The 25211-nt window shown below is 44.9% G+C and overlaps 5 non-coding genes and 1 pseudogene across 5 annotated transcripts; all 6 read right to left on the bottom strand.

Annotated features, from left to right (window-relative positions):
- Nucleotides 1-5987: 5987 nt before the first annotated feature.
- Nucleotides 5988-6151, bottom strand: LOC147145254 (U1 spliceosomal RNA). The gene has a single exon (XR_015087685.1). It is a non-coding gene; the product is annotated as a U1 spliceosomal RNA (small nuclear RNA).
- Nucleotides 6152-9214: 3063 nt separating this feature from the next.
- Nucleotides 9215-9400, bottom strand: LOC147145253 (U2 spliceosomal RNA). The gene has a single exon (XR_015087647.1). It is a non-coding gene; the product is annotated as a U2 spliceosomal RNA (small nuclear RNA).
- Nucleotides 9401-14240: 4840 nt separating this feature from the next.
- On the bottom strand, nucleotides 14241-14335 carry LOC147145252 (U2 spliceosomal RNA; annotated as a pseudogene).
- Nucleotides 14336-15947: 1612 nt separating this feature from the next.
- On the bottom strand, nucleotides 15948-16111 carry LOC147145251 (U1 spliceosomal RNA). Its single transcript, XR_015087691.1, has one exon. It is a non-coding gene; the product is annotated as a U1 spliceosomal RNA (small nuclear RNA).
- A 5643-nt stretch (nucleotides 16112-21754) lies between these two features.
- LOC147145250 (U2 spliceosomal RNA) lies at nucleotides 21755-21945 on the bottom strand. The gene has a single exon (XR_015087606.1). It is a non-coding gene; the product is annotated as a U2 spliceosomal RNA (small nuclear RNA).
- Nucleotides 21946-23554: 1609 nt separating this feature from the next.
- Nucleotides 23555-23718, bottom strand: LOC147145249 (U1 spliceosomal RNA). The gene has a single exon (XR_015087684.1). It is a non-coding gene; the product is annotated as a U1 spliceosomal RNA (small nuclear RNA).
- Nucleotides 23719-25211: the final 1493 nt, after the last annotated feature.

Below are 25211 nucleotides of genomic sequence, written 5' to 3'. Positions count from 1 at the left end.
AAAAGACACAGGGATTTTATGATCAGTCGGTATTAATTTTAGTTTCCGGAGGTATGAACCCATCCAGAAACGTGTCATTGCTTGGCTCTTCTGGGCACTTGATGGTTCAAGCGCATTTCTCAGGTGCAGGGCTACATATTGGCTCCCCAAGAAGAGATGGAGGTCCGGCACTCCTTTTCCTCCATTTTCCTTGGTTTTCTTCATGGTGTCTCTTTTCAGTCTCTCCCACTTGGACCCCCAGATAAAATGAAAGAAGGCGCGGTCCAAATCTAAAAGCACATTTCTTGTTGGGGTAAAAACAGAACTGGTCAATAAAAGCAAGGGTAGAATAACAGCTTTTATAATTAAAACTTTCCCCTCTATAGTCAGGTCTCTCAGCCCCCAAAAACCAAGTCTTTTTCTCACTTTCCCTATCACGTCACCCCAGTTTGTTTCCCCGCCCCCATCTTTGCCAAATTTGATCCCAAGTATTCTCTGGTCCGTTTGTATCAGTGTCAGGGGTAGTCCTGTCTTTTCTGTCGCGGTCCACGGTCCATAAAATTGTGCTTGGGTCTTAGCTCTATTGAGTTTTGACCCAGAGGCCCTTCCGTACCAGTCAGTCAAGTCCAAGGCCCTTGTCACAGATAAAAGATCTGAACACAGGATGTTAAAATCGTCCATGTACAAGATGCACTTTGTTGTAAGTCCTCCGCCCCCAGGGATACTCACCCCCTTAATCATTTTGTCCCGTCTCAAAATCTGTGCCAGTGGTTCTATGCATAAAACATAGAGGAGAGCAGATAAGGGACAGCCTTGACGCACACCTGAGTTAATCTGGACTGCTTTTGTCAAATTCCCATTAACCATGAATTTGCTGCTAATGTTCTGATACAGCAGTTCCACCCACCCTATAAACCTTTGGGGAAGACCCAATTTTTTCAATAGCCTAAAGAGGTATTGATGTGAAACTCGGTCGAAGGCCTTCTCAAAGTCCAAGTTTAAGATTACTAACCGCATATTTCTGTCTCTTGTGTAGCAAATTGTGTCACGGATCAGCGTGAGGCTGTCTGTGATCTTCCTACCCGCTATGGCACAGGTTTGATCAGGGTCGATCAATTCGTCCAGTAAGACAGACAAACGCATAGCTAAAAGTTTACTAAAAAGTTTGCAATCAACATTTAAAAGCGTAATGGGTCGCCAGTTACCAAGGTCAGTCTTGTCTCCCTTTTTGTGCAATAGTGCGACTATCCCTACTCTGAAGCTATCTGGTAGTCGTCTTGTTTTGTCCAACTCATTAAAAACAGTGATTAAATCTGGTGCCAACAAGTCCCAAAAGGTCAAATAGAACTCAAGGCAGAGGCCGTCCTCTCCTGGAGACTTTGCTTTTTTGAATTGTCTTACACATTTATTTATTTCCTCTCGGGTAAAATCTTGAGTTAATAACACTTTGTCAGTCACGGTTTTCTCAATGAAATGTAATACTTCTGACATTGTCTCTAATTGAGTATCTTTCTTGTCATACAGTCTCTGGTAGTAAGTTTCGACTTCCTGGTTTATTTCACTGCTAATTTCCGTTATCACTCCATTTCCTTTTTGCAGCTTGAAGATACCCCCACCCTTGCTCATAATTTTTTTGAAGAAATACCTGGTACATTTTTCTCCTTCCTCTATTTCTTTTTCTTTGCTCCTTAATATTACGCCTCTACTTTTGATATTTGCTAGAAGTCTCAGTTCCTTTTTGACCTGTTTAATTTCCTCATTAAAATTAATGCCCTTTTGTGATAAATTAAAATACCTTTGTAGTCTGTTTTGCAGGCCCAGCATGTGTTTCATTTCCTTCCTTCTTTTTTCCTTACCTGCTCTTTTAAAAAAGCTCTGAGTTCTTAGCTTTATCATTTCCCACCACTGTGCCCTCGATTCGTACAAGTCTTGAAGTGTTTGCCAGTCCTTGTACTGCTCCCTGTATTTAGCAACCAAGGCCTCATCCTCCAGCAGGGAGCAGTTCATCTTCCACAGTCCTCCTCCAATGGTGACACCAGAAGGCGGTGAAAGAGTACATGACAGTACTAGGTGGTCTGAGAAGAAAACAGGCGTTAATCTAGCATCCGTCGGTGGCCAATCACGTGTAAATATGTAGTCTATGCGAGAGGCTCTGGTGCTATCACTACTGAACCACGTGAAGCCCTCCTCTCTTGGATGCATGGTTTTAAAACAATCGACTAATTTAAAAACCCGACACATGTCATTCAGTAAAACAGATGTTTTGTCCACTTTAAAATCCTCCCCAGCTCCCTTTCTATCCCTTATATTTAAAACACAATTAAAATCCCCTCCTATAATTAATGGTGCGCGACCTAGCATGTGGGGCTGCAGGTTTTCTAAAAGTTCATACCTATCATGTTTATCATTAGACCCATAAATATTTAAAAGGTTAAAATCCTGTCCTATAAATGTTAGGTGTGCGAACAGTGCTCGTCCATTTTCCACCACCGTGCTCCTTTTAACCTCAATTTGGGAATTGTTTATTAAAATGGCCACCCCGTCATTTCGATTTTCATTTGAGCCACTCCATAATGATGGGTGTGGCCACATTTCCTCCCACTGTTTGTAATTTCTTAAAAAAGGTAGACCACATTCTTGGATTAAAAACACATCAGACTTAATAGTTTTTAAAAAGGACAAGACGTTCTGGGCTCTAATCCTTGATTTCACACTTCTAACATTTATAGTTGAGAATGTGAGAGTTGCAGGTATGATTTAAAATTAAAACACAAAAGGGAGTATTAAAACCTGTCCATTAAGTTATTTCTCGAGACTGCAGTTCCTCCTTCATATGTACGGCAGGAGAGTTGGGTACATGATCATTTCTCCGAGAAACTTTTGGTGATGGTTTCTCACGCAACCTTAAATTCATGGTATTGTGACTTTTGGGCGTTGATTGCAATTTAATATTTAAAAAGGAGAGCTCATTTGGTGTGCTGCAGGGGAAAACTCTGGGCTCATCCACCTCACTGTCTGAGCTCCAAAGCTTTCCCCTCTTCTCTAAAGTCAAAGGGGACTCAGAAGACCTTTCAGATGCTAGCCTTTTGGATTTTTGTGCACAAGGGATCTGAGTGTCCTCACTGTCAGTCTGCTGTAAGATGGCTTCACTTGATTCGCTTGTGGGCGGGTCTTGCAACATGCCACTTTCTTCTGAGCTCCCTGTTGGTGGAGCCAATACATGCCCCTCCCCCTCCTCACCTGTTTCCTCTACTCCAATGACAGGTTTTGGAGGGAGATTTGAATTTTCCTGATGACTTCCAATTTGTTTGTTGCTTTCATTTCCATTAAGCTGTGGAGCCGATACACACCCCTCCCCCTCCTCACCGGTTTCCTCTACTCCAATAACAGGTTTTGGAGGGAGATTTGAATTTTTCTGATGACTTTCAATTTGTTTGTTGCCTTCATTTCCATTAAGCTGTCCCATTTCTTTTCCGGCCTTCACTTTGTTGGCAAATGATTTTGGACAATTTCTGTAGAGGTGGTTTGATTCCCCACAGAGATTGCACTTTCTGCCATTGGTACATTCTTCAAAAGTATGCCCAATTACTCTACATTTCCCACAAATGATTTGCTCACATGCTTCTGCCAGGTGCCCGTGCTCACCACATTTGTGGCAGAGCTTGGGTTGACCTTGGTAGTGGATGTAGCCTCGGTTTTCGCCCAAGACTATCATGGATGGGAGATGTTTCAGGCCCTGGAAGCCCTGAGGGTCCTGCCATTGCTGGATGGGTACCCGCCAAGCGCAATTCCAAATGCCGTCCGCATCCCTCACCTTCACAGCCTGACCTTTTACCGCGCAATATCTACCCAGCCAAAAACAAATGTCGTCTGCGTTAACTGTCTCATTGAACATTCTGACAATAACTGTTTTGGCAGCATTATCAGTCAGTTTCTCAACGTTAAACACAGAAAACTGGGCTTTTACATTTTCAAACCGGGTCCAAAATTCTCGAAGGTTTGCAGCAGAATTAAAGCTAACATCAAATCCTTTACTAAACGGCAAAGTTATTATACAATTAAGCTCATTAGCTTTAAACTTTAAGGTCTGTTGGACATATTTCCTGGAGAAGTCCAACCTGGACATCCCCGGGGTCCCTCCACCAGTGTCCTTAAAGGTGAAGCGTACACTGTGGTACCTCCGCATGCCGGCATAAGTGGCCGACATGGTGGGAGGACCACAAAATTAAAGGAAAACAAACAACTTACCGTCAGCACCCGACCTAAGAAAAAAAGCGATTTTCAACACAAACCGTTAGGACAATATATCCCCCTGTGAATTAGCTCTTTGCCACAACAGGCGTAGAACACACAACCAAAGGAGGTGATCGCAGACTTAGCCAAAAGGCCGAGAAGCGATAACTACATATCGGCACAGGGGTCCACTTCATTCCCGACCGGATGAGCTACAGTGACGGTGACAAACGTCAAATAGCCATAACAAACACATTTACAGCCCAAACAACAACTACACGCATTTTAGGTAATGACTAGTGCAACTGTGTTGTTTTTGCCCGCCTGCAAATGAAACGAAAGCTGAGCAATTGCTGGGTACTTTGGGTTATGTGGCCCAAAGTGTCCAATAGCAAAGCAGCAATACACGTGTCGTGGACATGTCTGGTGGACACTAATTTTGCTTGCGCTGAACCCAATGATAAGTTTAGGGCTGCACGATAAATCGAAATTTAATCGACGTCGAGGTTTGACCTGGCGCAATAATCCAATCGCAAGAAAGTGTCATTTTATATTCAAAAATGTATTTTTTTCCTCCCCTTTGGTGTTTGAGTGATAGACGTATTAGCCAACCAGAATTGTCGATGCTCGGGTTTGAATGGTACTGGCCAATCTATGGGGTCATTATTGAAGCAAAACCATTTACAAATGCGCATTTCAATCCACAAATGTGTCAAAAAAATCATATCCGTAAACACAGTCACAAATGCCTATTGAGCATCCACAAATGCGTATTGAGAGTTTACCAGAGCTGGGCATTAGACCATTTTTTGTCTGTCCGGCCGCGACCCTCCACCCTTGACTTGGGTACCCTTACGGCCGCGACCCCTCGGCCATATTCATAAACATTGTCGGCCCCGTTCCGCCCTCCGACCAAAAAACAAAGCATCCACAATTGACATCTCCGCGGGAGAAATGCTCTAACGGCAGAGGCTTTTTAAAGATCATTAGCTGACTAATTTACAATTTGAACCCGCTGTGGACACGCTTCAATCTCGCCAGTAGTACTTAGCCAACGTGCGTGTGCTTACTTGCATTGCGAGCCCCGGGCTCGATTTATCGTATAATTATTTGGGTCAAACAGCAGCCAGAAGTCGTAGTCAAGTTACTTATTTATCTTACACACGTCCCCTCCTTCAAAATAAAAGCATTCCAGCAAACCACTATACACAGCTGCTTGGCTATGGCGTATTTCACAATGCGTTAGTCATGTTAATCAATGTGGCATTTGTTTGTGTAAGAAGAGACGTGCAACAACAACGTGCGTTCAAGCGTGTTTGTGTTTCCTTATTTTCACATCACGTAACCCGCGCCTCCCACCTACAACTGGGGCATACTATTACAAGAGGAGGCGGGGGGTGCTGAGGGGCAATACCACAATCCCTATAACATCAGTTGTCGCTCGCGTCGACGCGGGAGTAGAATGAAGCCTAAAAAGAAGCCTTTCACCGAGTAGGCTGAGATTAAATTCCACCGCCCCGCGAGCACGTCGCACCCATGAGGGCCGATTAGTGGGCCTGACTAAAAGCCACTTGCTTAGTCCAGCTATTTTTTAAAAATTTGTCAGCCGACACCAACCACCCCCCGGCCCAAAAAATGGGCATCCGGCGGGGCCTGAGGGTCCGTTTGACGAAATGGTTATGCCACAATTACTATCTGACAGATGTATCCTACGAGGCGCATCATGAAGAATAATAAGAAGAAATTGACAGGTGTATTGATTTTGACAAAGTTATCAGGGGATAGCGCGAACGCAGTCCCCCACTACCAGAAATTGTGCAGTCGAGAGTCCCACATTTGGGGAATTCGCAGAGGTCAGCACAGCCAGAGTGCAATGGCTGAGCCTCACCCTGGGTGAACCACCTTCTTGATCATGGTATCTCCCCTGCCAGGTAAGTATGAGTTGTCCTACTCACCAAGGACAACCTCTTTCGCACACACAGCTTCTTCAGTCACGGCTCATCTGCGAGACACGTGTCGACACATACGCACACATTCACACTGGATGATGCCTCACTCTTCCACCGGTTTAACCCTCCTGCGGTATTTGACCATTTCTTGGATATTTCAGATCAAAGAATTTTACATCAAAGCCAAAGCATAAAAAAAATAACACGAGGGAGCTGAACTTTCACCCAGATGGTCAGAACATGCCGAAGTTCAAAATGGCACCATGCTGTCATTTTTAAAATGAGTCCTGCATGAGTTAGCTGGTTTCATTGTTTTAACTACGCAGGACGTATTTTGCCATTTTTTGTCCCATTGACTCCCATTATACAGCATGATTTTGGACTTACTGTAAACCTGGTGTGTTTTCGTGCATTTTCAATGAATACCCGATGAGTACATTGTGTGACGGGTCTACTAAACTGTGAAAATCGAAAATTGGAGTTTAGAGTGTTAACAGCCTTAATCCACCATGTGGCGCTAAAGGACAACTAATGATTTTGCTTCGAGATGACGTATGTGCTTGTGGCATGAGTTTGCGTGAGTCGATTTGTTGTGTGTGTGCGTGCGTGCACATACAGGAATATACACTCACGTACACGTGCCTCAGCCGTGCGCGCGTGTGCAAGTGAAAACGCGCGCTCATATTGGAAAATGAAAATGCTGTATGCAAATGAGATCTCATTACTTTTGCTGGTGTATGCGCTGTGGGAGTGGCGCTCCATGCAGAAAAAGCTGTATTGTGATTGACAAGAAACGTACGCGCGTGCGTGCGTGCGCGAGCGCGTGAGCGTGTGTGTGCGTGTGTGTTTGTGAGATGAATGGGACAGTTATGACAAAGAGTGTTTTAGTGAAGTAAGAGTACTTATCAAATGTTCATGTGTGGATATGAATGTGTGCGCGTGCATGTGCGTGCGTGCACGTGCACATGCACGGACGTTCACGCGCACTCAAGACTTTCAGGCTGTGTACGTGTGTCTGCTTACATCAGCCCACAGACTTATACTGTGCAGTGAGAGTTTATGAGTCCCATTCTAAATCATGATTTTTGATGCATTGTAAACCTGATGTGTTTTCGTGCATTTTTCAATGATTACCGAATGAAACTATTGTGTGACGAGTGCACTACGCAGCCAAAGTATAAAATTAGTGTTGAGAGTGTGAACAGCCCTAATCCTCCAGGTGGCGCCAAGATAAGAACCTTCTGATTATGCTGGGGTCATCCCAGTAGCGTTTCTGCTTCCGGGGTGACATTGGCTGCCATTTGCTAAATTTTGCTTTGCCTTTTGCTGTGCCTTTTCAGACGTGTGTAAGTACACGCACATACGTTCACACGCGCCAGCCGTGCACGTGTGCAAAGGAATACGTGCGGTTGTGCTGGAGCTTAGAGGAATTTCACTTTAGGGGTTTGGCGGATGTCTTAACTACTTCATTATTTGTACCAAATTCAAATGATGTGTAGAGAGAGCGAGAGGGAACCAAATGAACATTAGAATTTATTAACAATTGACTATTAATGACAAACAATTGGTTATTAATGAGTTGAGCCCCCGAATTAGTTAAATAATAAAATGTTCTGGCCAACGTTGCCGCGGTTACTGGAGGTTCTCCGCCGGCGAGTGAGCGAGTGCAACTGCTGCCGAACGTCGGGGAGGAGCTCCGCTGTCGGGGGCGGCCGACCGTTGTGACGACGGTGGACTCCGAAGACGCTGCCCAATCCAGCCGAGGCTCACAGCCTGCGCCTGCAGACGTGAAGACGTGCAGTGAGAACTTTAACAAAACGCACTTGTTGACTGAATGGTTCAGGGAATTTTGAAGGAAAAGAAAGCCAAAAATATTTTTTTAATTATATCAACTACAACCACGGCAAAGAGACTGTTGACCACCTGGACTAGTTGTCAGAGTTTGTTGTGATCAGATAGGATGGATAGATAGATAGGATGGATAGATAGATAGATAGATAGATAGATAGATAGATGGATAGATAGATAGATAGATAGATAGATAGATAGATAGATAGATAGATAGATAGATAGATAGATAGATAGATAGATAGATAGATAGATAGATAGATAGATAGATAGATAGATAGATAGATAGATCGATAGAGAGAGAGAGATAAAGAGATAGATAGATAGATGGATAGATAGATAGATAGATAGATAGATAGATAGATAGATAGATAGATAGATAGATAGATAGATAGATAGATCGATAGATCGATAGATCGATAGAGAGAGAGAGATAAAGAGATAGATAGATAGATGGATAGAAACTATATATGTATGGAAGATAGAGAGAGAGAGATAGATAAAGAGAGAGATAGATAGATAGATGGATAGAAACTATAAATGTATGGATTTGTCTGGTGCCACTGAACATTTTGAAAGTGAGAAAATATTCAGAAAAGATTGTGTCCATTTTTTGGTCAAAATACCGCAAGAGGCAGAAGGGTTGAATAGTATCGTTCAGTCAGTACATTACCTAAACCATTAGGAATGAGGTAAAATGAATCTGCAAAAACATTCCCATCATGCCTTGCTTCACTTCTACCAAGAATTCAAAGCGGGAATTGTCCCAGCCCCCATGCTTCACTTCCTGTTTCTTTGTGTGGTCAGGAACATAATTTTACGCTGCTGACATCGAGTGGTGTAACAGCATTTTAATAAAATTTGAAGTATGACAAATATCCTTGTTTACTTTAGCTCTTTTTGGAGTAGCGTGGGCAGAGCAAGACAATGTTTTCTTATGGTGGGAAACAAATGTCTTTCTTGATAAAACTATGACTTTGTATTCTTTTAATTGTTTTTCTATCTTGAAAGGGAAAAAGATTAAAATAAAATACTAAACTATATCCTTCTGAAATGATATCGCAAACTTTCAACATCAGAAGTCTTGCCTTCACTTCTTAGGATACTGCGACATAGGGCATTCGTAATCATGAGTATTGGCTGCAAAGACCGAAACACCACCGTGAAACGTCAGACCAAGTTTAATGCTTGTTGTTAACCAGCAGAGGGGGTGCACCATTCTTGGAGATGATGCAATACCAGGTTGATGCATGGAGTGGACGGAGCAAGCCCCTTTTCCATCTCCCAGTTCCAAAAATCAATTTAATATATAGTCCCCAGATAGGAGACGTATCAGATATTAAACTGATAAGAACAGATTTTTTCTTTTGAACAAGTTTTATTGTTACAATGGACAAATGTTAGTCACATCTCTCCAATATGGAGCACAGCTCTATTCACAAAACAACATGTTCAAACAATATCCTTGTTAGCTTAAAAGTCATCATGTTAACCTTAATAATACCAGGTAAACTATGCATAATATACTGAAATTTAAAAGACAGATTAGATAGAACATATCGAGCCTGTTGTACAGAAGCGTAGTGTCCTTAGTAATTGGGACCTCATCCTACCCTTTCAAACAGCATTCCTCCGGTCCTCTCAGGGCGCCCATAGGAGTTCCTCACCCCTCTTGTTCCTTTTCAGCAGTCTCTCCCGGTGAACCAGACCGTCGCTGCCAAGACCTTTTATGTGTAGCTTCGGTTCCCTCCTCCGGGTGGGCACAGACGACTCTTCTTGGTGGCTGCGTCCTTGGCCTGCCGCCAGCAGCTGTCAGGGTAGCTGCGGCCATTCGGAGCACAGCCACAGGGGGGGTCTGTCTGTGTCTCCTTACCAGCAAGTTTCTGGAGGTCCAGATGGCGTCTTTGATGGCGGCGAGGGTGAGCCACTGCTTTTCAAAGTGTTCTTTAGTGTTTTCCAACTGGCTCACCCCATAGAGCACAAGCTGTGCGTTTAATGCCTCCCTTGCTGGCAAGTCCGGGAATTGTAGGTGGCCGGCTGTCGCCCACAGGTCTACAGCAGCACTGCACTCCCAGAGGAGGTGCCTCACCGACTCGTGGGCGCCACAACCAGGTCGGGGGCAATTTGAAGACGCTGACATTCCTCGGGAGTGCATAACGGACCTCACCGGGAGAATTTCATGGGCCACCATCCATGACAGGTCCCGAAGTCTGTTTGAGAGGGCAGGATGGTTGACATTGCGCCAAACCGTTGTGGGCTCACCAAATGCGAGGCCGGGAACTGGACTCACTGCTTCCCGCTTCTGCACAACAGAGATAAGAGATCTGTGATTTTTTAAAACATGACACTCTTCTTTTTCCAACTCAAACTTTCTTAAAAAATTCCTGATAAAAGAATAAAATGGTGGCAGATTAAAAGACACAGGGATTTTATGATCAGTCGGTATTAATTTTAGTTTCCGGAGGTATGAACCCATCCAGAAACGTGTCATTGCTTGACTCTTCTGGGCACTTGATGGTTCAAGCGCATTTCTCAGGTGCAGGGCTACATATTGGCTCCCCAAGAAGAGATGGAGGTCCGGCACTCCTTTTCCTCCATTTTCCTTGGTTTTCTTCATGGTGTCTCTTTTCAGTCTCTCCCACTTGGAGCCCCAGATAAAATGAAAGAAGGCGCGGTCCAAATCTAAAAGCACATTTCTTGTTGGGGTAAAAACAGAACTGGTCAATAAAAGCAAGGGTAGAATAACAGCTTTTATAATTAAAACTTTCCCCTCTATAGTCAGGTCTCTCAGCCCCCAAAAACCAAGTCTTTTTCTCACTTTCCCTATCACGTCACCCCAGTTTGTTTCCCCGCCCCCATCTTTGCCAAATTTGATCCCAAGTATTCTCTGGTCCGTTTGTATCAGTGTCAGGGGTAGTCCTGTCTTTTCTGTCGCGGTCCACGGTCCATAAAATTGTGCTTGGGTCTTAGCTCTATTGAGTTTTGACCCAGAGGCCCTTCCGTACCAGTCAGTCAAGTCCAAGGCCCTTGTCACAGATAAAAGATCTGAACACAGGATGTTAAAATCGTCCATGTACAAGATGCACTTTGTTGTAAGTCCTCCACCCCCAGGGATACTCACCCCCTTAATCATTTTGTCCCGTCTCAAAATCTGTGCCAGTGGTTCTATGCATAAAACATAGAGGAGAGCAGATAAGGGACAGCCTTGACGCACACCTGAGTTAATCTGGACTGCTTTTGTCAAATTCCCATTAACCATGAATTTGCTGCTAATGTTCTGATACAGCAGTTCCACCCACCCTATAAACCTTTGGGGAAGACCCAATTTTTTCAATAGCCTAAAGAGGTATTGATGTGAAACTCGGTCGAAGGCCTTCTCAAAGTCCAAGTTTAAGATTACTAACCGCATATTTCTGTCTCTTGTGTAGCAAATTGTGTCACGGATCAGCGTGAGGCTGTCTGTGATCTTCCTACCCGCTATGGCACAGGTTTGATCAGGGTCGATCAATTCGTCCAGTAAGACAGACAAACGCATAGCTAAAAGTTTACTAAAAAGTTTGCAATCAACATTTAAAAGCGTAATGGGTCGCCAGTTACCAAGGTCAGTCTTGTCTCCCTTTTTGTGCAATAGTGCGACTATCCCTACTCTGAAGCTATCTGGTAGTCGTCTTGTTTTGTCCAACTCATTAAAAACAGTGATTAAATCTGGTGCCAACAAGTCCCAAAAGGTCAAATAGAACTCAAGGCAGAGGCCGTCCTCTCCTGGAGACTTTGCTTTTTTGAATTGTCTTACACATTTATTTATTTCCTCTCGGGTAAAATCTTGAGTTAATAGCAATTTGTCAGTCACGGTTTTCTCAATGAAATGTAATACTTCTGACATTGTCTCTAATTGAGTATCTTTCTTGTCATACAGTCTCTGGTAGTAAGTTTCGACTTCCTGGTTTATTTCACTGCTAATTTCCGTTATCACTCCATTTCCTTTTTGCAGCTTGAAGATACCCCCACCCTTGCTCATAATTTTTTTGAAGAAATACCTGGTACATTTTTCTCCTTCCTCTATTTCTTTTTCTTTGCTCCTTAATATTACGCCTCTACTTTTGATATTTGCTAGAAGTCTCAGTTCCTTTTTGACCTGTTTAATTTCCTCATTAAAATTAATGCCCTTTTGTGATAAATTAAAATACCTTTGTAGTCTGTTTTGCAGGCCCAGCATGTGTTTCATTTCCTTCCTTCTTTTTTCCTTACCTGCTCTTTTAAAAAAGCTCTGAGTTCTTAGCTTTATCATTTCCCACCACTGTGCCCTCGATTCGTACAAGTCTTGAAGTGTTTGCCAGTCCTTGTACTGCTCCCTGTATTTAGCAACCAAGGCCTCATCCTCCAGCAGGGAGCAGTTCATCTTCCACAGTCCTCCTCCAATGGTGACACCAGAAGGCGGTGAAAGAGTACATGACAGTACTAGGTGGTCTGAGAAGAAAACAGGCGTTAATCTAGCATCCGTCGGTGGCCAACCACGTGTAAATATGTAGTCTATGCGAGAGGCTCTGGTGCTATCACTACTGAACCACGTGAAGCCCTCCTCTCTTGGATGCATGGTTTTAAAACAATCGACTAATTTAAAAACCCGACACATGTCATTCAGTAAAACAGATGTTTTGTCCACTTTAAAATCCTCCCCAGCTCCCTTTCTATCCCTTATATTTAAAACACTATTAAAATCCCCTCCTATAATTAATGGTGCGCGACCTAGCATGTGGGGCTGCAGGTTTTCTAAAAGTTCATACCTATCATGTTTATCATTAGACCCATAAATATTTAAAAGGTTAAAATCCTGTCCTATAAATGTTAGGTGTGCGAACAGTGCTCGTCCATTTTCCACCACCGTGCTCCTTTTAACCTCAATTTGGGAATTGTTTATTAAAATGGCCACCCCGTCATTTCGATTTTCATTTGAGCCACTCCATAATGATGGGTGTGGCCACATTTCCTCCCACTGTTTGTAATTTCTTAAAAAAGGTAGACCACATTCTTGGATTAAAAACACATCAGACTTAATAGTTTTTAAAAAGGACAAGACGTTCTGGGCTCTAATCCTTGATTTCACACTTCTAACATTTATAGTTGAGAATGTGAGAGTTGCAGGTATGATTTAAAATTAAAACACAAAAGGGAGTATTAAAACCGTCCATTAAGTTATTTCTCGAGACTGCAGTTCCTCCTTCATATGTACGGCAGGAGAGTTGGGTACATGATCATTTCTCCGAGAAACTTTTGGTGATGGTTTCTCACGCAACCTTAAATTCATGGTATTGTGACTTTTGGGCGTTGATTGCAATTTAATATTTAAAAAGGAGAGCTCATTTGGTGTGCTGCAGGGGAAAACTCTGGGCTCATCCACCTCACTGTCTGAGCTCCAAAGCTTTCCCCTCTTCTCTAAAGTCAAAGGGGACTCAGAAGACCTTTCAGATGCTAGCCTTTTGGATTTTTGTGCACAAGGGATCTGAGTGTCCTCACTGTCAGTCTGCTGTAAGATGGCTTCACTTGATTCGCTTGTGGGCGGGTCTTGCAACATGCCACTTTCTTCTGAGCTCCCTGTTGGTGGAGCCAATACATGCCCCTCCCCCTCCTCACCTGTTTCCTCTACTCCAATGACAGGTTTTGGAGGGAGATTTGAATTTTCCTGATGACTTCCAATTTGTTTGTTGCTTTCATTTCCATTAAGCTGTGGAGCCGATACACGCCCCTCCCCCTCCTCACCGGTTTCCTCTACTCCAATAACAGGTTTTGGAGGGAGATTTGAATTTTTCTGATGACTTTCAATTTGTTTGTTGCCTTCATTTCCATTAAGCTGTCCCATTTCTTTTCCGGCCTTCAATTTGTTGGCAAATGATTTTGGACAATTTCTGTAGAGGTGGTTTGATTCCCCACAGAGATTGCACTTTCTGCCATTGGTACATTCTTCAAAAGTATGCCCAATTACTCTACATTTCACACAAATGATTTGCTCACATGCTTCTGCCAGGTGCCCGTGCTCACCACATTTGTGGCAGAGCTTGGGTTGACCTTGGTAGTGGATGTAGCCTCGGTTTTCGCCCAAGACTATCATGGATGGGAGATGTTTCAGGCCCTGGAAGCCCTGAGGGTCCTGCCATTGCTGGATGGGTACCCGCCAAGCGCAATTCCAAATGCCGTCCGCATCCCTCACCTTCACAGCCTGACCTTTTACCGCGCAATATCTACCCAGCCAAAAACAAATGTCGTCTGCGTTAACTGTCTCATAAGAACAGATACTACACTTGATCTTAGCCAAAAGGCCGAGAAGCGATAACTACATATCGGCACAGGGGTCCACTTCATTCCTGACCGGATGAGCTACAGTGACGGTGACAAACGTCAAATAGCCATAACAAACACATTTACAGCCCAAACAACAACTACACGCATTTTAGGTAATGACTAGTGCAACTGTGTTGTTTTTGCCCGCCTGCAAATGAAACGAAAGCTGAGCAATTGCTGGGTACTTTGGGTTATGTGGCCCAAAGTGTCCAATAGCAAAGCAGCAATACACGTGTCGTGGACATGTCTGGTGGACACTAATTTTGCTTGCGCTGAACCCAATGATAAGTTTAGGGCTGCACGATAAATCGAAATTTAATCGACGTCGAGGTTTGACCTGGCGCAATAATCCAATCGCAAGAAAGTGTCATTTTATATTCAAAAATGTATTTTTTTCCTCCCCTTTGGTGTTTGAGTGATAGACGTATTAGCCAACCAGAATTGTCGATGCTCGGGTTTGAATGGTACTGGCCAATCTATGGGGTCATTATTGAAGCAAAACCATTTACAAATGCGCATTTCAATCCACAAATGTGTCAAAAAAATCATATCCGTAAACACAGTCACAAATGCCTATTGAGCATCCACAAATGCGTATTGAGAGTTTACCAGAGCTGGGCATTAGACCATTTTTTGTCTGTCCGGCCGCGACCCTCCACCCTTGACTTGGGTACCCTTACGGCCGCGACCCCTCGGCCATATTCATAAACATTGTCGGCCCCGTTCCGCCCTCCGACCAAAAAACAAAGCATCCACAATTGACATCTCCGCGGGAGAAATGCTCTAACGGCAGAGGCTTTTTAAAGATCATTAGCTGACTAATTTACAATTTGAACCCGCTGTGGACACGCTTCAATCTCGCCAGTAGTACTTAGCCAACGTGCGTGTGCTTACTTGCATTGCGAGCCCCGGGCTCGATTTATCGTATAATTATTTGGGTCAAACAGCAGCCAGAAGTCGTAGTCAAGTTACTTATTTATCTTCCACACGTCCCCTCCTTCAAAATAAAAGCATTCCAGCAAACCACTATACACAGCTGCTTGGCTATGGCGTATTTCACAATGCGTTAGTCATGTTAATCAATGTGGCATTTGTTTGTGTAAGAAGAGACGTGCAACAACAACGTGCGTTCAAGCGTGTTTGTGTTTCCTTATTTTCACATCACGTAACCCGCGCCTCCCACCTACAACTGGGGCATACTATTACAAGAGGAGGCGGGGGGTGCTGAGGGGCAATACCACAATCCCTATAACATCAGTTGTCGCTCGCGTCGACGCGGGAGTAGAAAGAAGCCTAAAAAGAAGCCTTTCACCGAGTAGGCTGAGATTAAATTCCGCCGCCCCGCGAGCACGTCGCACCCATGAGGGCCGATTAGTGGGCCTGACTAAAAGCCACTTGCTTAGTCCAGCTATTTTTTAAAAATTTGTCAGCCGACACCAACCACCCCCCGGCCCAAAAAATGGGCATCCGGCAGGGCCTGAGAGTCCGTTTGACAAAATGGTTATGCCACAATTACTATCTGACAGATGTATCCTAAGATGCGCATCTTGAAGAAGAAGAAGAAGAAGAAATTGACAGGTGTGTTGATTTTGACAAAGTTATCAGGGGATAGCGCGAACGCAGTCCCCCACTACCAGAAATTGTGCAGTCGAGATTCCCACATTTGGGGAATTCGCAGAGGTCAGCACAGCCAGAGTGCAATGGCTGAGCCTCACCCTGGGTGAACCACCTTCTTGATCATGGTATCTCCCCTGCCAGGTAAGTATGAGTTGTCCTACTCACCAAGGACAACCTCTTTCGCACACACAGCTTCTTCAGTCACGGCTCATCTGCGAGACACGTGTCGACACATACGCACACATTCACACTGGATGATGCCTCACTCTTCCACCGGTTTAACCCTCCTGCGGTATTTGACCATTTCTTGGATATTTCAGATCAAAGAATTTTACATCAAAGCCAAAGCATAAAAAAAATAACACGAGGGAGCTGAACTTTCACCCAGATGGTCAGAACATGCCGAAGTTCAAAATGGCACCATGCTGTCATTTTTAAAATGAGTCCTGCATGAGTTAGCTGGTTTCATTGTTTTAACTACGCAGGACGTATTTTGCCATTTTTTGTCCCATTGACTCCCATTATACAGCATGATTTTGGACTTACTGTAAACCTGGTGTGTTTTCGTGCATTTTCAATGAATACCCGATGAGTACATTGTGTGACGGGTCTACTAAACCGTGAAAATCGAAAATTGGAGTTTAGAGTGTTAACAGCCTTAATCCACCATGTGGCGCTAAAGGACAACTAATGATTTTGCTTCGAGATGACGTATGTGCTTGTGGCATGAGTTTGCGTGAGTCGATTTGTTGTGTGTGTGCGTGCGTGCACATACAGGAATATACACTCACGTACACGTGCCTCAGCCGTGCGCGCGTGTGCAAGTGAAAACGCGCGCTCATATTGGAAAATGAAAATGCTGTATGCAAATCTCATTGCTTTCGCTGATGTATGCGCTGTGGGAGTGGCGCTCCATGCATAAAAAGCTGTATTGTGATTGACAAGAAACGTATGTGCATGCGTGCGTGCGTGCGCGCGTGAGCGTGTGTGTGCGTGTGTGCGTGTGTGTTTGTGAGATGAATGGGACAGTTATGACAAAGAGTATTTTAGTGAAGTAAGAGTACTTACCAAATGTTCATGTGTGGATATGAATGTATGCGCGTGCATGTGCGTGCGTGCACGTGCACATGCACGGACGTTCACGCGCACTCAAGACTTTCAGGCTGTGTACGTGTGTCTGCTTACATCAGCCCACAGACTTATACTGTGCAGTGAGAGTTTATGAGTCCCATTCTAAATCATGATTTTTGATGCATTGTAAACCTGATGTGTTTTCGTGCATTTTTCAATGATTACCGAATGAAACTATTGTGTGACGAGTGCACTACGCAGCCAAAGTATAAAATTAGTGTTGAGAGTGTGAACAGCCCTAATCCTCCAGGTGGCGCCAAGATAAGAACCTTCTGATTATGCTGGGGTCATCCCAGTAGCGTTTCTGCTTCCGGGGTGACATTGGCTGCCATTTGCTAAATTTTGCTTTGCCTTTTGCTGTGCCTTTTCAGACGTGTGTAAGTACACGCACATACGTTCACACGCGCCAGCCGTGCACGTGTGCAAAGGAATACGTGCGGTTGTGCTGGAGCTTAGAGGAATTTCACTTTAGGGGTTTGGCGGATGTCTTAACTACTTCATTATTTGTACCAAATTCAAATGATGTGTAGAGAGAGCGAGAGGGAACCAAATGAACATTAGAATTTATTAACAATTGACTATTAATGACAAACAATTGGTTATTAATGAGTTGAGCCCCCGAATTAGTTAAATAATAAAATGTTCTGGCCAACGTTGCCGCGGTTACTGGAGGTTCTCCGCCGGCGAGTGAGCGAGTGCAACTGCTGCCGAACGTCGGGGAGGAGCTCCGCTGTCGGGGGCGGCCGACCGTTGTGACGACGGTGGACTCCGAAGACGCTGCCCAATCCAGCCGAGGCTCACAGCCTGCGCCTGCAGACGTGAAGACGTGCAGTGAGAACTTTAACAAAACGCACTTGTTGACTGAATGGTTCAGGGAATTTTGAAGGAAAAGAAAGCCAAAAATATTTTTTTAATTATATCAACTACAACCACGGCAAAGAGACTGTTGACCACCTGGACTAGTTGTCAGAGTTTGTTGTGATCAGATAGGATGGATAGATAGATAGGATGGATAGATAGATTAATAGAGAGATAGATAGATAGATAGATAGATAGATAGATAGATAGATAGATAGATAGATAGATAGATAGATAGATAGATAGATAGATAGATAGATAGATAGATAGATAGATAGATAGATAGATAGATAGATAGATCGATAGATCGATAGAGAGAGAGAGATAAAGAGATAGATAGATAGATGGATAGATAGATCGATAGATCGATAGAGAGAGAGAGATAAAGAGATAGATAGATAGATGGATAGAAACTATATATGTATGGAAGATAGAGAGAGAGAGATAGATAAAGAGAGAGATAGATAGATAGATGGATAGAAACTATATATGTATGGATTTGTCTGGTGCCACTGAACATTTTGAAAGTGAGAAAATATTCAGAAAAGATTGTGTCCATTTTTTGGTCAAAATACCGCAAGAGGCAGAAGGGTTGAATAGTATCGTTCAGTCAGTACATTACCTAAACCATTAGGAATGAGGTAAAATGAATCTGCAAAAACATTCCCATCATGCCTTGCTTCACTTCTACCAAGAATTCAAAGCGGGAATTGTCCCAGCCCCCATGCTTCACTTCCTGTTTCTTTGTGTGGTCAGGAACATAATTTTACCTGCCACACCAGAGACAATAAAACACTGGACCTTTTCTATGCCAACACCAAGGAGGCATACACATCACTGCCCCTCCCCCCGCTGGGCAAAGCTGATCACAACCTGGTGGCTCTCCAGTCTGTGTACAAACCTCTGGTCCGCAGGCAGCCAGCTGTGACCCGCACGGTTCAGAGATGGTCTGGAGAGGCCGAGGAGGCCTTAAAGGACTGCTTCAGCACAACTGTGTGGGAAGTTTTCAGCGATGCTCACGGGGAAGACATTAGTAGTCTAACGGACACTGTTACAGACTATATAAATTTCTGCATGGAGAACACCATACCCACCAGGACAGTAAGGTGTTTCTCCAACAACAAACCCTGGATCACACCAGACATAAAAGCTCTCCTGAAGGAGAAGAGGAGGGCTTTTGCGTCAGGCAACATAGAGGAGCGGAGGACTGTGCAGCGCCAGCTGAGGAGGAGGATCAGAGAGGGGAAAAGGTCCTACAGGAAGAGGATGGAGGAGCAGCTGCTGCAGAATAACGCCAGGGGAGTCTGGAGGGGCCTGAAGACCATGTCAGGCCACGGACAACCCAAGACCCGGACTGGGGGGGACCTGCAGTGGGCAAATGAGCTAAATCTCTTTTTCAATAGGTTCGATCAGATGCCTGCCTCCACTCCGTCTCTCCTGCTGCAGTCTCCACCTACTCCTCCTGCTGGGCGTGTCACCCCCTCCCCTCTTTTCTCCACAGTCTCCAGCTCCCAGCTACACCAGATAGCCACCACTCCTTCCTGTCCAGCCTTGGCCTTCACAACATCTCAGGTGAGGAACCAGCTGAAGAAGATGAAGGCGAGGAAGGCAGCGGGTCCAGATGGCATCAGCCCCCAGCTCCTCAAATCCTGCGCAGACCAGCTGTGTGGAATTGTCCAGCACATGTTCAACCTGAGCCTGAAGCTGGGCAGGGTCCCCCAGCTATGGAAAACATCCTGCCTGGTCCCGGTGCCAAAGACCCCCCACCCGAAGGAGCTCAACAGCTTCAGACCGGTGGCGCTGACGTCTCACCTGATGAAGACCCTGGAGAGACTGGTCCTTGTCCACCTGCGCCCCCTGGTGAGCTCCTCAATGGACCCACTCCAGTTCGCATACCAGCCTGGCATCAGTGTGGATGATGCCATCATCTACCTCCTCCACACTTCACTCTCCCACCTGGAGAAGGCGGGGAGCACTGTGAGGATCATGTTCTTTGATTTCTCCAGTGCTTTCAACACCATCCAGCCCACCCTACTGGGAGACAAGCTGGAGCGGGCGGGGGTGGCGCACCACCTCACCACATGGATCCAGGACTACCTCACAAACCGGCCACAGTATGTGAGGACACAGGACTGTGTGTCTGATGTGCTCCTCTGCAGCACGGGGGCCCCACAGGGAACTGTCTTGGCTCCCTTCCTGTTCACCCTCTACACCTCGGACTTCAACTACAACACCCCTACCTGTCACCTGCAGAAGTTCTCTGACGACTCTGCGATTGTCGGCCTCATCACAGGCGGAGATGATCGGGAGTACAGAGAACTTACTCAGGGTTTTGTGGACTGGTGCCAGCAGAACCGCCTCCTGATCAATGCGGGGAAATCCAAAGAAATGGTGGTGGATTTCGGTAGGCGCCAGCACTCTTCACCTGCACCAGTGAACATCCGGGGAACAGATGTTGAGAGAGTCTCAACTTACAAGTACCTGGGTGTTCATCTGAACAATAAACTGGACTGGTGCGACAACACAGACGCCCTCTATAGGAAGAGTCAGAGCAGACTCTTCCTCCTCAGGAGACTGAGGTCTTTTGGGGTTCAGGGGACACTCCTCAGGAACTTTTATGACTCGGTGGTTGCATCGGTCATCTTCCAGGGAGTGGTCACCTGGGCAGGCGGCGTCTCGGCCCGGGACAAGAAGCGGCTGGACAAACTGGTCAAGAGGGCCGGCTCTGTCCTGGGCTGCTCCCTGGACTCTGTGGACTCGGTGGGGGACAGGAGGATGTTGGCCAAGCTGTCATCAATGCTGGGCAACCCGGACCACCCCCTCCAGGGCACCCTAACAGCACTCCACAGCACCTTCAGTGACAGACTGTTACACCCTCGCTGTGCAAAGGAGAGATTCCGCCGTTCCTTCTTGCCTGCTGCTGTCAGACTCTTTAACAAGAACATTGTGTAGTCTCTACAAACTGGCGGTCATTAGTGCAATTGTGCAGTCCTGCACCTGAGCTCGTATCGTGCAATACCCAATATTCCCCACTACTGTAATACCGTGCAATACTCAACATTCCCCACTACTGTTAGTCTAGTTTTATTTTTATCCAATGCTGTTCCTTACATTTCACTACAGCACTGCAGCACTGTCACTTAGAGTATTTTTTCCTCTGTACTATGTACAGGCCGAAATGAGTGTTCCTCATATTTTTTATGTAGATGTAGGTTGGTGTGTATACACATGTGTATATACACATGTTACTGCGTATATCTACATAGGTTTGATTCTAAATGTTTGCCGTCAATGTTATACATTAATGGCCACATTATGCCGCCGCCCCTGTGTGACCTATATCTTTGCTACTGTAACAATGAAAATTTCCCCACTGTGGGATCAATAAAGGCATTCTTATTCTTATTCTTATTCTTTACACTGCTGACATCGAGTGGTGTAACAGCATTTTAATAAAATTTGAAGTATGACAAATATCCTTGTTTACTTTAGCTCTTTTTGGAGTAGCGTGGGCAGAGCAAGACAATGTTTTCTTATGGTGGGAAACAAAGGTCTTTCTTGATAAAACTATGACTTTGTATTCTTTTAATTGTTTTTCTATCTTGAAAGGGAAAAAGATTAAAATAAAATACTAAACTATATCCTTCTGAAATGATATCGCAAACTTTCAACATCAGAAGTCTTGCCTTCACTTCTTAGGATACTGCGACATGGGGCATTTGTAATCATGAGTATTGGCTGCAAAGACCGAAACACCACCGTGAAACGTCAGACCAAGTTTAATGCTTGTTGTTAACCAGCAGAGGGGGTGCACCATTCCTGGAGATACTGCAATACCAGGTCGATGCATGGAGTGGACGGAGCAAGCCCCTTTTCCATCTCCCAGTTCCAAAAATCAATTTAATATATAGTCCCCAGATAGGAGACGTATCAGATATTAAACTGATAAGAACAGATACTACACTTGATCTTAGCCAAAAGGCCGAGAAGCGATAACTACATATCGGCACAGGGGTCCACTTCATTCCTGACCGGATGAGCTACAGTGACGGTGACAAACGTCAAATAGCCATAACAAACACATTTACAGCCCAAACAACAACTACACGCATTTTAGGTAATGACTAGTGCAACTGTGTTGTTTTTGCCCGCCTGCAAATGAAACGAAAGCTGAGCAATTGCTGGGTACTTTGGGTTATGTGGCCCAAAGTGTCCAATAGCAAAGCAGCAATACACGTGTCGTGGACATGTCTGGTGGACACTAATTTTGCTTGCGCTGAACCCAATGATAAGTTTAGGGCTGCACGATAAATCGAAATTTAATCGACGTCGAGGTTTGACCTGGCGCAATAATCCAATCGCAAGAAAGTGTCATTTTATATTCAAAAATGTATTTTTTTCCTCCCCTTTGGTGTTTGAGTGATAGACGTATTAGCCAACCAGAATTGTCGATGCTCGGGTTTGAATGGTACTGGCCAATCTATGGGGTCATTATTGAAGCAAAACCATTTACAAATGCGCATTTCAATCCACAAATGTGTCAAAAAAATCATATCCGTAAACACAGTCACAAATGCCTATTGAGCATCCACAAATGCGTATTGAGAGTTTACCAGAGCTGGGCATTAGACCATTTTTTGTCTGTCCGGCCGCGACCCTCCACCCTTGACTTGGGTACCCTTACGGCCGCGACCCCTCGGCCATATTCATAAACATTGTCGGCCCCGTTCCGCCCTCCGACCAAAAAACAAAGCATCCACAATTGACATCTCCGCGGGAGAAATGCTCTAACGGCAGAGGCTTTTTAAAGATCATTAGCTGACTAATTTACAATTTGAACCCGCTGTGGACACGCTTCAATCTCGCCAGTAGTACTTAGCCAACGTGCGTGTGCTTACTTGCATTGCGAGCCCCGGGCTCGATTTATCGTATAATTATTTGGGTCAAACAGCAGCCAGAAGTCGTAGTCAAGTTACTTATTTATCTTCCACACGTCCCCTCCTTCAAAATAAAAGCATTCCAGCAAACCACTATACACAGCTGCTTGGCTATGGCGTATTTCACAATGCGTTAGTCATGTTAATCAATGTGGCATTTGTTTGTGTAAGAAGAGACGTGCAACAACAACGTGCGTTCAAGCGTGTTTGTGTTTCCTTATTTTCACATCACGTAACCCGCGCCTCCCACCTACAACTGGGGCATACTATTACAAGAGGAGGCGGGGGGTGCTGAGGGGCAATACCACAATCCCTATAACATCAGTTGTCGCTCGCGTCGACGCGGGAGTAGAAAGAAGCCTAAAAAGAAGCCTTTCACCGAGTAGGCTGAGATTAAATTCCGCCGCCCCGCGAGCACGTCGCACCCATGAGGGCCGATTAGTGGGCCTGACTAAAAGCCACTTGCTTAGTCCAGCTATTTTTTAAAAATTTGTCAGCCGACACCAACCACCCCCCGGCCCAAAAAATGGGCATCCGGCGGGGCCTGAGGGTCCGTTTGACGAAATGGTTATGCCACAATTACTATCTGACAGATGTATCCTACGATGCGCATCATGAAGAATAAGAAGAAGAAATTGACAGGTGTATTGATTTTGACAAAGTTATCAGGGGATAGCGCGAACGCAGTCCCCCACTACCAGAAATTGTGCAGTCGAGAGTCCCACATTTGGGGAATTCGCAGAGGTCAGCACAGCCAGAGTGCAATGGCTGAGCCTCACCCTGGGTGAACCACCTTCTTGATCATGGTATCTCCCCTGCCAGGTAAGTATGAGTTGTCCTACTCACCAAGGACAACCTCTTTCACACACACAGCTTCTTCAGTCACGGCTCATCTGCGAGACACGTGTCGACACATACGCACACATTCACACTGGATGATGCCTCACTCTTCCACCGGTTTAACCCTCCTGCGGTATTTGACCATTTCTTGGATATTTCAGATCAAAGAATTTTACATCAAAGCCAAAGCATAAAAAAAATAACACGAGGGAGCTGAACTTTCACCCAGATGGTCAGAACATGCCGAAGTTCAAAATGGCACCATGCTGTCATTTTTAAAATGAGTCCTGCATGAGTTAGCTGGTTTCATTGTTTTAACTACGCAGGACGTATTTTGCCATTTTTTGTCCCATTGACTCCCATTATACAGCATGATTTTGGACTTACTGTAAACCTGGTGTGTTTTCGTGCATTTTCAATGAATACCCGATGAGTACATTGTGTGACGGGTCTACTAAACCGTGAAAATCGAAAATTGGAGTTTAGAGTGTTAACAGCCTTAATCCACCATGTGGCGCTAAAGGACAACTAATGATTTTGCTTCGAGATGACGTATGTGCTTGTGGCATGAGTTTGCGTGAGTCGATTTGTTGTGTGTGTGCGTGCGTGCACATACAGGAATATACACTCACGTACACGTGCCTCAGCCGTGCGCGCGTGTGCAAGTGAAAACGCGCGCTCATATTGGAAAATGAAAATGCTGTATGCAAATCTCATTGCTTTCGCTGATGTATGCGCTGTGGGAGTGGCGCTCCATGCATAAAAAGCTGTATTGTGATTGACAAGAAACGTATGTGCATGCGTGCGTGCGCGAGCGCGTGAGCGTGTGTGTGCGTGTGTGCGTGTGTGTTTGTGAGATGAATGGGACAGTTATGACAAAGAGTATTTTAGTGAAATAAGAGTACTTACCAAATGTTCATGTGTGGATATGAATGTATGCGCGTGCATGTGCGTGCGTGCACGTGCACATGCACGGACGTTCACGCGCACTCAAGACTTTCAGGCTGTGTACGTGTGTCTGCTTACATCAGCCCACAGACTTATACTGTGCAGTGAGAGTTTATGAGTCCCATTCTAAATCATGATTTTTGATGCATTGTAAACCTGATGTGTTTTCGTGCATTTTTCAATGATTACCGAATGAAACTATTGTGTGACGAGTGCACTACGCAGCCAAAGTATAAAATTAGTGTTGAGAGTGTGAACAGCCCTAATCCTCCAGGTGGCGCCAAGATAAGAACCTTCTAATTATGCTGGGGTCATCCCAGTAGCGTTTCTGCTTCCGGGGTGACATTGGCTGCCATTTGCTAAATTTTGCTTTGCCTTTTGCTGTGCCTTTTCAGACGTGTGTAAGTACACGCACATACGTTCACACGCGCCAGCCGTGCACGTGTGCAAAGGAATACGTGCGGTTGTGCTGGAGCTTAGAGGAATTTCACTTTAGGGGTTTGGCGGATGTCTTAACTACTTCATTATTTGTACC

This window comes from Filicampus tigris, chromosome 7, assembly GCF_054856515.1.
Source record: "Filicampus tigris isolate MCC_2025a chromosome 7, RoL_Ftig_1.0, whole genome shotgun sequence".
Lineage (NCBI taxonomy): Eukaryota > Metazoa > Chordata > Actinopteri > Syngnathiformes > Syngnathidae > Filicampus > Filicampus tigris.
This window is presented reverse-complemented; position numbering and strand designations above follow the sequence as displayed.